We start from the raw sequence: 9615 nt of genomic DNA, 5'->3' as shown, positions 1-9615 counted from the left end.
CTTAGAAGACCTTTCCAGACGATGCCCAATGTTATCGAGAGTTTCTTCTTTGAGTACTCGACATGGTCAAGAACACTTCCCGATGCACGAAATTTATTTATCAATCGATAATGCTACTCCGATTAGAAACCTGAACATCAGGAAATTCCCCTTGAAAAAATGTCCTAACAGCACATGCTGATTCTGTATGGGCCTATGAAGCGTACAAGAATACTCTTTTGCAAATAGAGTACTTCTATTTCGCTATTTCACTTGGAACAATTTTACTCAATACACTGTATTGCGTCGTCTAACAAACATTTGTTATACTTGCAGGATTTCTACACAAAGGCCTCCCAGCAGAGAGGAAATATACTCCCCAGTTTCGCCGCCGCCGGCTATCTGACGGCGGTGGAAATAATCCCCGCCAGGAGACTGCACACTGTACTTCGCAGATATGACAGAAGAGGATATCAGCGGGTGTATGTGCCGATATGTCAGTATTAAGGTTTTCATCTCACTGGATTGCCAATGGCCTTACCGCAGTGGTAAAACTGGTTCCCGTCAGATCACCGAAGTTAAGCACTGACGGGGTAGGCTAGCACTTGGATGGGTGACCATCCGGTCTGCCGAGCGCTGTTGGCAAGCGGCGTGCACTAAGCCTTTGTGAGGCAAACTGTGGAGCTACTTGATTGACGAGTAGTGGCTCCAGTCTCGTAAAGTGACATCCGGCTGGGAGAGCGGTGTGCTGACCACATGTTCCTCCATGTCCTCCTGCATCCAGTGACGCCTATGGGCTGAGGATGACAAGACAGCCGGTCGAGCATACTATCACCCTTACTTCTGTTTTCGAGATCGTTAGCCGTTTCAGATGAAAACGCCCCCGTGCATGTGCAGTCGTGACTGATGGACCTGCAGAGTAATTCCAGTTTTAATGACAAATATTTTTACATTAAAATTTTACGCTAAAACTGTCCAGGACGTCTACATTGCTTTCGGCAGGTAGAGTTTCCAAGTCTCGATAGTGAGGTTGCAAAAGTTCTACAATCTTTCGATAGACATTCTTTTGTGAAAGACCTTTTTTAAATCACGAAACTAAATAAGTCACGATTACGTGGAAACTTGAGTGTGAAACTCAGTGAAATTGTCTCCATCTGTGTTTGTGTGCGCACGAGTTTGGAGCTTACATGCGCACAATACCGAGGTTGCCAGCGCCCAGTCTGTCCGTGTGCCGACACTTTGTACTAGATATAAGTTATACTATGTCTTCAGGGCTCCAGAAATAATTAAGTAATAGAAAAAATTCTTTTGTTTGTGATCTATGTTGTTGGGAAATGTGAAGTATAAAAACTAGTCGTATGCATTGGGACCGCAGTGCCATTTAAATGCGGCGCTCAAGTAGCGTGGCATGGCGGTGGCGGCAAACGTGAAGTTGTGCTGACCGCTTTGGCACTCATGCCGGGGTACAATTCACGAGCCGAAATCTTGGTCGCCCGTGACTTAATGTGCATGAAGAATTACATAACTGTACGACACTTAGATCAGGATTTACGACGTCATAAACAATGAATGTGTGAAAAACTACCACATCATGCATAGCGTTTAAATTTATTACTTCGTTACTACTAACTCTAACTGCAACACATTTCGCTGACAATATCCACAGCTGCTGCTGAATGACCTACAAAAATATATCATTGTGCGACACATTTCAGGAATGATTTCACGTACTGAGATGCGAGAAAAAACAGCCGCATCATGCATGACGTTTTCATTCGTTACTTCCTTACAACTAATTCTTTTCGCAACACATTTTGGATACTGTATCCACACATGCCGTTGAATGTACCTACAAGGTGTACAACTTTGCTTCCGCTGTTTTTTCCCCAACATTTGAAAATGGCTCAAAATGGCTCTGAGCACTATGGGACTCAACTGCTGTGGTCATCAGTCCCATAGAACTTAGAACTACTTAAACCTAACTAACCTAAGAACATCACACACATCCATGCCCGAGGCAGGATTCGAACCTGCAACCGTAGCAGTCGCACGGTTCCGGACTGCGCGCCTAGAACCGCGAGACCACCGCGGCCGGCCCCAACATTTGAGGCTTTAATGAAAGAAATTGGTTACACATGTATCATTCAAAGTATTTTCCATCGCTGGCCACTACTTTCTCCCATCTTTCGGGCAGTGTACGAATCCCGCGTCGAAACAATTGTTCATCTTTTGAAGCGATCCACGAATCGATCCAATTTGTGACTTCTTCATGAGATCGGAAGTCTTGGTCAGACAGGCCATGCGCGATTGATCTAAACGGGTGATAGTCAGTGGGAGCAATGTCTTGAGAATACGGCGGGTGGGCTAGGACTTCCCATTTTAACGTTCCCAAGTACGTTTTGACCTCTCTTGCAACGTGGGGTCGAGCGTTGTCGTGCTGCAAAATCACTTTATCGTGCCTCTAGCTGTATTGCGGCCGTTTGTCTTTTAATGCTCTGCTTCAAACGCATTAATTGCTTTCGATAACCGAGCACCTGTGATTGTTTCACTTTGTTTTAACACCTCATAGTACACGACGCCGAGCTGGTCCCACCAAATACGGAGCATGATCTTGGAGCCGTGAATATTCGGTTTGGCCGTCGACGTGGAAGCATGGTCGGGATATCCCCATGACTTTTTGCGTTTAGGGCTATTGTAATGAACCCACTTTTCGTCTCCGGTCACAATGCGACGCAGAAATCCCTTCTGTTTTTGCCTCTGAAGCAACTATTCACAAACACACAAACGCCGTTCGACGTCTCTTGGTTTCAGCCCACACGGTACCAAAACTCCTACTTTCTGAATCATGCCCATAGCCTTGAGAAGTTTTGAAATGCTTTGCTGTGTCACTGCCACTAATCGTGCCAATTATTCTTGAGTTTGACGCAAGTCTTCACTCAGCAATGTCTCCAACTCTGTATCTTCAAAAAAATTCTCTCTTCCACCATTATGCCGGTCTACGACGTTGAACTCACCGTTCCTGAAGCGTTCAAACCACTCACGACACGTTCTTTCACCAATAGCGTCCTTACCATACGTACTTGAGAGCATTCGATGAGACTCAGCCGCTGTTTTCTTCATATTGAAACAAAACACTAACACCTCCCACAAATGACGAGAATTAGGCTCGTAAACTGACATTTTCAATCAAGAACAACATGATGCAGACACAAATCGTCTAATGTTTGAATGAGGTTATGTTGACCGAGGTCCAAGCTAACTGCCTGACGTCTGCGATCTGTTTCTTTGGACCGTTACTTACCGTGGTCGCCACCTATCGGCAAACGGCGGAAGCAAAGTTGTACACCTTGTACAAAAATATATCGTTGTAGGACACATAGTGCAGAGTTATACTTGAAATACGAGTGTGGTTTGAAACGTTCTCGGAATCACCACGAGAGGTCAGCGCTAGCGCAACGAGTTGTTCACGTGATATTTATTGGACTGGTGTCTGTAAACATGTACCACGTGAGTGCTCTGGAAGAGGGCTGTGACGGTGACGTGGCTCTGTCGTTGTTCCCTGTAGTCATTTGAAAGATGGAAAAAGTCGATATTCGAGCAATGATTAAGTACTTCGTAAAGAAAGGTATGAAAGTAAAGGACACGCATGCCGATTTCCAGAATACACTGGGGGACTCTGCTCCTTCACGTTCAACTGTTTCCGAGAGGACATACGAATTTAAATTTGGTCGGGAGAGATTGGATGATGATCCGCGCAGTGGTTGGCCAAGATGTGTCACTACTCCAGAAATCATTGCAAAAGTGAACAAAATGGTCGTGAAGGATCGCCGATGCACACAGAAAGGTAATGGGGAAGATGAAAGAGAGAGGGAGAAGAAGGAGTGATTAGAGAGGGAATAAATAGCCGGCCGGTGTGGCCGAGCGGTTCTAGGCGCTTCAGTCTGGAACCGCGCGACCGCTACGGTCGCAGGTTCGAATCCTGCCTCGGGCATGGATGTGTGTGATGTCCTTAGGTTAGTTAGGTTTAAGTAGTTCAAATGGTTCAAATGGCTCTGAGCACTATGCGACTTAACTTCTGAGGTCATCAGTCGCCTAGAACTTAGAACTAATTAAACCTAACTAACCTAAGGACATCACACACATCCATGCCCGAGGCAGGATTCGAACCTGCGACCGTAGCTGTCGCTCGGCTCCAGACTGTAGCGCCTAGAACCGCACGGCCACTCCGGCCGGCTTTAAGTAGTTCTAAGTTCTAGGGGACTGATGACCTCAGATGTTAAGTCCCATAGTGCTCAGAGCCTTTTGAAAAACTTTTTTTTTTTTTTGGAATAAATAAATACCTGGGAGACACCGGCTTTCCCAGCTAATACTTTAATAAAAGTGAAAGCTCTGCTTCAGGAACTTTCAGCAACTTGTTTTGTTCTGCGTGTTACGGATACTCTCGTTACTCGCCGGTACGAATCGTGGCGGTATTAGAACAATGGACTACGCTTGCTAGCGAGGTAGGACACAGTAGGGCAGAGTGGTCTGTGGTAAGCGCCCCCTTGTTTAGAGGGAACTCTCGCTGCAACAGACGCGATACAGTCCATCGTGGGCTGCGAGTGCAGTCAGCCGCGGCGCTTATCGGAGGATCGCAGCGACCTGAGACCGCGTATCGTCGGGCGTGTCGCGCCGTAATCCCGCCATTGTGCGCGGACCGCCGCCCGGCCAGCCAATCGCAGCTGCGCGCCTTCCGCGCGACTGGCCGCTAATGTCGACTCCCCGGCTCCCTTGTTCTGGCCGCCTCCTGCATTATGCAGCGCCACAGCCGCCCCTGCGAAGGAAACGCGCAATCGACGCGCGATTACACGCATTACTAGCCGACTTTGGTATTTTCTGCGCGATTGCTGAAGGCTCTTCCTCCGCTGGTACCAACAACTGCCGCTCCAGTGGCCAAACACCCAGTGTTAACCAGGAGGCTCGAAGCATGCTCGGTGCACAGCATTTCGTCGTATCCTTGTACAATCTGTACGTAAGGTGATTTGACAAAGCACTCACCACTCGTCTATCCTGTGCAGATCTTTTCATATCTACATTTACAACTACATCGGTACTCCGCAAGCTACCTGACGGTGTGTGGCAGAGGGTACTTCCTGAATCACTGGCTCATGCCAGCGAGACAAGCGAAACTAAAAATCAAAAATATATCACTTTGCCTTTCTATGGTCCCATTAGAAATAAAATTGCCAGAATATTCAAGAAGAGGAATATTAATGTAGGTTTCTCGACGAAGAACAGACTAGGCGTGCTCTAAGGAATAACATTCATGTATGCAATGTCTTACATGAAAAAAAAATGGAAATGTCGTGTGGCTAGGGCCTCCCGTCGGGTAGACCGTTCGCCTGGTGCAGGTCTTTCGATTTGACGCCACTTCGGCGACCTGCGCGTCGATGGGGATGAAATGATGATGATTAGGACAACACAACACCCAGTCCCTGAGCGGAGAAAATCTCTGACCCAGCCGGGAATCGAACCCGGGCCCTTAGGATTGACAGTCTGTCACGCTGACCACATTTTTTTTTCATTTTGTTCACTGTTGTTCGTTGCATCTGTTCGGGGCGGACGTCGTAAGACATCCGTTTAAGTTCGTTGTTGATCGATTAGCTCAGTTTTTTTATTACAGAGGGCTGTTAACCCTCTGACCGAACACGCTGAGCTACCGTGCCGGCTACCACTCAGCTACCGGGGGCGGACGTCTTATATGAATCAGGTGTTTACAAACTTATGTGTGCCACGTGTAACGCAGGTTACATAGGGCAAACTGGAAGAAAATTAGAAACAAGGTTCCGTCAGCACGTTGCACTTGAGAGGAAAGATATTGCGGAAAAATCGAATTTCGCAGCCCATCTTGTAGCTACTGGTCATACAACTCCAGATTTGACATCGCAATTGAAGTTGTTGCACAAGTGTAAAAAAGGACGCTTTCTCGACCTTATGGAAGAGATGGAGATCTTTTGCCATCATAAATCTCCAGATATCGCGCTACTTAACGAGCAAATGATATCGAGAAGCACACATTTTTGGGAATGCTTCTCCGATTTCCTATGAAAAAATTCAACAACTTGTTGCCAATTATCACAATTAGCAATTCGTATTCAGTTGCTTGTTATTCCTTATATACAACGCCTCAGTCATAGTTGCTACGAGAACACTTACAATGGCCGCTATTCCAACTATCTCAACACATAGACACACATGCTTCGGTTTGTTCTAGTAACATCACTAATTTCGGTTTTTAAAAAGTATGCTCCCTTTTGTTCCGTAATTTTCAGAACTTATGGACGCCTACTGAACACAATTTTACTACAGTCGACATCTCTTAGGCGTTGAAACAAAGTAACATTAACCGGTTATCACTTTACGTAATTATTTTTAATGTTAACAATTCCTTTTCTGTTTGAATAAGTGCTGGATATCGTGCATAGCCTATGTTTAATTTCTCTAAAGTACGATGTATATTTCTGATATAAGTGGCACTATTACTTGTCCTTCCTCATGATGGTTTCTCGATGTTTGATGCATACTACTTGTTCGCACCTTATATTTTTGAATTTATTTCAATAACACAATTAGAATTATAGGTACTTCTGAAGTCTGCTATTATTTCATATAGGTCCCACTGCTACTATAAGCTATGTAAAATCAAATTATTTTATAAATATTTAAAACCAGTTGCTTGGCAGTTTTATTACTGTTTTATCAACCTGTGAATGTACGTATGGGTTCTGACCCAGTGCTTATGCGGAAGCCTACAACCAGTGATGGGACAAATGATATGTACATTATCACGTCGCTAAATATGATAACTAAATTGTTACTCTATACCCTCAAACCCTTTTTGTTGTTGTAATGAATATTGTTTAATGGCATTTTAATTGTTACTTAATGGCATTTTCGTACTACTACTATTTTTTATATTTTTTATATATTTCACTTCTCAGTTTTAACGTAATACACTCCTGGAAATTGAAATAAGAACACCGTGAATTCATTGTCCCAGGAAGGGGAAACTTTATTGACACATTCCTGGGGTCAGATACATCACATGATCACACTGACAGAACCACAGGCACATAGACACAGGCAACAGAGCATGCACAATGTCGGCACTAGTACAGTGTACATCCACCTTTCGCAGCAATGCAGGCTGCTATTCTCCCATGGAGACGATCGTAGAGATGCTGGATGTAGTCCTGTGGAACGGCTTGCCATGCCATTTCCACCTGGCGCCTCAGTTGGACCAGCGTTCGTGCTGGACGTGCAGACCGCGTGAGACGACGCTTCATCCAGTCCCAAACATGCTCAATGGGGGACAGATCCGGAGATCTTGCTGGCCAGGGTAGTTGACTTACACCTTCTAGAGCACGTTGGGTGGCACGGGATACATGCGGACGTGCATTGTCCTGTTGGAACAGCAAATTCCCTTGCCGGTCTAGGAATGGTAGAACGATGGGTTCGATGACGGTTTGGATGTACCGTGCACTATTCAGTGTCCCCTCGACGATCACCAGTGGTGTACGGCCAGTGTAGGAGATCGCTCCCCACACCATGATGCCGGGTGTTGGCCCTGTGTGCGTCAGTCGTATGCAGTCCTGATTGTGGCGCTCACCTGCACGGCGCCAAACACGCATACGACCATCATTGGCACCAAGGCAGAAGCGACTCTCATCGCTGAAGACGACACGTCTCCATTCGTCCCTCCATTCACGCCTGTCGCGACACCACTGGAGGCGGGCTGCACGATGTTGGGGCGTGAGCGGAAGACGGCCTAACGGTGTGCGGGACCGTAGCCCAGCTTCATGGAGACGGTTGCGAATGGTCCTCGCCGATACCCCAGGAGCAACAGTGTCCCTAATTTGCTGGGAAGTGGCGGTGCGGTCCCCTACGGCACTGCGTAGGATCCTACGGTCTTGGCGTGCATCCGTGCGTCGCTGCGGTCCGGTCCCAGGTCGACGGGCACGTGCACCTTCCGCCGACCACTGGCGACAACATCGATGTACTGTGGAGACCTCACGCCCCACGTGTTGAGCAATTCGGCGGTACGTCCACCCGGCCTCCCGCATGCCCACTATACGCCCTCGCTCAAAGTCCGTCAACTGCACATACGGTTCACGTCCACGCTGTCGCGGCATGCTACCAGTGTTAAAGACTGCGATGGAGCTCCGTATGCCACGGCAAACTGGCTGACACTGACGGCGGCGGTGCACAAATGCTGCGCAGCTAGCGCCATTCGACGGCCAACACCGCGGTTCCTGGTGTGTCCGCTGTGCCGTGCGTGTGATCATTGCTTGTACAGCCCTCTCGCAGTGTCCGGAGCAAGTATGGTGGGTCTGACACACTGGTGTCAATGTGTTCTTTTTTCCATTTCCAGGAGTGTATTTACGTAAATCAAGAACGATATACTTCTAACTTCCCACGCCAAATGGTGGGTGCTATGTTTTACAGTTAGGAACCGTGTATATTTGATGTCATGTATGTATGGGTTCTAACCCAGTGCTTATGCGGAAGCCTATAACCACTGTTATAACAATGCTAGCTTGTCCAAAGGGACAAACGAGACGTACATCAGCATGTCGGTTAAATATGACAACAAAATTGTTTATCCACACCTACAAACTTTTTTTGTAATGAACATTGTGTTTCACGGCATTTTAATTATTACGTAATGGCAGTTTCGTACTATTACTATTTTTTCTATATTTGACTCCTTAGTGTTAACGTAACATTTTACGTAAATCACGAACGTTGTACTTCTAACTTCCCACGCCAGATGGTGGGTATTATGTTTTTTAAAAACCTGTGTTATACCCCATTTCATGTTTTTCATATATTATTCTTTTTTATTGTCTTTTTCTCTTTTGCCTGTCCTGCACTCTGACAACTTATTATCGATCTGTTTTATGTTTTATAAGTTTGTTTTTTAAAAACAATACGCCAATGTATTTTAGATGTTTCCTTCCCCCTTCGTCTGCTATGTGTTTTACGTACATTTTAAATTTGAATTACTTCATGATTCACAAATTCACAAGAGTTATTTAGTGTTAATATCTCGCAAAACCAGTAATGTTAAGTCTTCACGTGACACATGTCACATAGAGGGCGTTCCACGCCCTGTCACACCGAGGTCTGCTGAACAAGTGCATGTAAACAGCGGCCTCAGTTTATGTGATCGCTCTAAGCTTGTTGACTCCAGTGCCTACCAATTTAAATTGTATATTACAGGTATGTTCCTACCAACTGTTATGTTCATATGCAGATGTAGTTGTGATTTTCTGTTTTATACTCTCTGATCGTTATGTGAAAATTTTTAACCTCTAGCACTGAGGATGGTCACTAAGTGATCAAAAATTGATTTTGCGGTTAATAAAACAAAAAAATACGACCAATGTTGTCTCTCCTAAGTATATATACATCTACATCTACATACATACTCCGCAATCCATCATACGGTGCGTGACGGAGGGTACCTCATACCACAACTAGCATCTTCTCTCCCTCTTCCACTCCCAAACAGAACGAGGGTAAAATGACTGCCTACATGCCTCTGTATGAGCCCTAATCTCTCTTATCTTATCTTTGTGGTCTTTTCGCGAAATG

The 9615-nt window shown here is 45.8% G+C and overlaps 1 pseudogene; it reads left to right on the top strand.

Annotated features, from left to right (window-relative positions):
* The first annotated feature begins 506 nt into the window (after positions 1-506).
* On the top strand, positions 507-624 carry LOC126238134 (5S ribosomal RNA; annotated as a pseudogene).
* The last annotated feature ends 8991 nt before the right edge of the window (positions 625-9615 follow it).

This window comes from Schistocerca nitens, chromosome 2, assembly GCF_023898315.1.
Source record: "Schistocerca nitens isolate TAMUIC-IGC-003100 chromosome 2, iqSchNite1.1, whole genome shotgun sequence".
NCBI classification, from domain to species: domain Eukaryota; kingdom Metazoa; phylum Arthropoda; class Insecta; order Orthoptera; family Acrididae; genus Schistocerca; species Schistocerca nitens.
The sequence above is the reverse complement of the archived record's forward strand: the minus strand, read 5'-3'. Positions and strand labels throughout refer to the sequence as shown.